The sequence below is a fragment of the Caloenas nicobarica genome, unplaced genomic scaffold (assembly GCF_036013445.1).
Source record: "Caloenas nicobarica isolate bCalNic1 unplaced genomic scaffold, bCalNic1.hap1 Scaffold_282, whole genome shotgun sequence".
In the NCBI taxonomy this organism is placed as follows: domain Eukaryota; kingdom Metazoa; phylum Chordata; class Aves; order Columbiformes; family Columbidae; genus Caloenas; species Caloenas nicobarica.
The window spans coordinates 92,501-95,000 of NW_027017271.1; positions in this window are offsets into that span (position 1 = coordinate 92,501).

Sequence of the window (2,500 nt, forward strand, 5' to 3'; positions counted from 1 at the left end):
CCAGCGGGGGGCAGGGGGCCGGTTGCCAGGCAGCGGGGCGAGCGCGCATGCGCGGTCCGCGCGGTTGCCGACCCCCTGCGCCGCTTCCCGCGGCCCAGACGGAGCAGAAACGGCCGCGCGGCTGGGGTGGGGCGGGGCGGGGGGAGGCCGAGGGTGGGCGCCAGGGCGAGGGCGGGAGACACCGCGCTCCTCCGGGTCTGTCTAGGGGGCAGGGGCGGGTGTGTGTGTGTGTGTGTGTGTGTGTGTGTGTGTGTGTGTGTGTGTCTGTGTGTCTGTGTCTGTGTCTGTGTGTGTCTGTGTGTCTGTGTGTCTGTGTGTCTGTGCGGTTGAGCACGCCTCCGTCCGGCGCGGGGGGGGGAGGGGGGGGGGCAGTGGGGGGCAGATAAGCGCCTCGGTATCTTTTACGAAAAAACTTAAAAGCTAAAAGAAATTGAAACGATGGCGGCGGCGGCGGCGGCCTTGGCGGGGCGGGGGGGGGACGACGACACCACGCCGACCCCACCGCCTCCCGCCGGAAAAAAGCCACCAAGCCAAACCCCAAAACGAGCCGAAAGAAAAACCCCACCAACCCCACACCCCACACGCGCAACCCCCAAAGCTCCAGACGCAGACTCGTAGAGCGTCTGCACGGATCGGGAGGGTTCAAAAGCTAGAATCGTAGAATCGCGGGCACCGTCCCGCACCCACGAGAGGGTCGTCACGTCCAGCTCCTGCCCCTGCGTGGGACAAAGCGCCCCGCCGTTCCCGGCCTCCGTCATCCGGTCGCTTCCTGAAGAAGGGGACGGGCGCGGGGCCGTGACCGCCTCGCTGCCGGGGCCCGTGGCGCAGCTCTGCCGCCCTCCGGGCGAACCACCTTTTCCCACCCACCGTCCGACCTCAACCTCCCCCGGCTCCGGCTTCCTGCCGTTCCCTCGGCTTCTGTCGCTGCTCCTCAGCAGACAGCAGAGAGAAAGAACGCGTCAGCGCCGAACCCTGCGGTCGGGAGAAGAGGGACGGGGCGACCACCGTATCGCATGCCCTTCAACCTCGATAACGTGCCCGGGGGGGACCGCGTACGAAGCGGCTGGGACGCTCAGCCCTCCCGCCCTGGCGCCGCGCAGCCCGCCCCCCCCTCCCCCCCCCAACCGCGGTCCCCCCCCCCCCCCCTCCGGTGAGGAGGCCGAGTCTACCCTCTCGCGAGCGCGGCCGGACAGCGGGGCCGTCCGAGCCCCGCCAGTCCGGTCCGGTGCGGAACGGAACAGTCCAGTCCGGTCCGGTCACGTCCGGACCGGTCCGCTCCAGAACAGTCCGGTCCGGTGCGGTCCGTTCCGGTAGAGTCCGGTCCGGTCTGCTTCGGTCCAATCCGGTCGGGAGCTGTCCAATCCGGTCCGGTCCGGTCCCGATCCAGTCCGGTTTGTTCCGGTCCGGTCCGGAACGGTCCCTTCCGGTCCGGTCCGGTCCCTTCCGGTCCAGTCGCGTTGCCGGGTCCGGAGCGGCTTGGAAGACGGCCCCTTCCGCGCCGCGCTCCGACGTGAGGTCTAGCCGAGCCCCGCGCGAAGGGTCTACCCCTGCCGCGCCGCGCTCCGACGTGAAGGTCTACCCCGAGCCCGGCGAGGGATCCACCCCTTTCCCCCGCCACTCGGCCTCGGTCTCGCGTGAGGAGGCCGGTCCGCTCCGGTCCGGAGCAGTCCGGCCCGCTCCGGTCCGATCCAGTCCGGTCCGGTCCGCTCCAGAACACTCCGGACCGGTGCGGTCCGGTCCGATCCAGTCCAGTCCGGTCCGATCCAGTCGGGTCCGGTCCGGTCTGGTTCGGTCCGGTCCGGTCCGGAGCTGTCCAATCCGGTCCGGTCCGGTCCGGTCCTGTCCGATCCAGTCCGGTTTGTTCCGGTCCGGTCCGGAACAGTCCGGTCCGGTGCGGTCCGGTCCGGAGCAGTCCAGTCCGGTCCGGAAGGGTGCGGTCCGGTCCGGCCCGGTCCAGTCCAGCCACGTTTCCCGATCCGGAGCGGCTCGGTAGACGGCGCCGCCTGCGCCGCGCTCCGACGTGATGTCTACCCGATCCCCGCGAGGACTCGGTCGCTTGGCGGGTGCAGAGCGGCTTGGTAGACGGCGCCGCCTGCGCCCCCCCCCCCACCCCCCCCACCCCGGAGCCACCTAAGGCGTCGCTGTTTTGTCGCTACCTCCCGTTACGTCATGGTAAAACTCGGCTTGCTCGAGCGCGCCACCCCGGTGAACAGACTGAGAGCGTCCTGGAGACGCGCGAGGGGGCGGTCTTGTAGATTCCTATTGTAGGCAAGAGGGGGGAGCCGCTTCCAGAGGAGCGCTCGCGAGTAGCCGGAGCCTCCGCGGCTCAAGCGCGGCGACGGCGGGGCGCCCAGGCCGTCGCAGGGGCTCTCGCGGGACGCGTCCGCTCGCTCGAAACGCAGGGCTCGGCGCGCGCGCGCGCGCGCGTGACCGTCGCTGTCCCCAGGACCCGCGGCCGTCCGGCCTACGGTTCTCTCCCTCCCTCTCTCCGTCCCTGCCC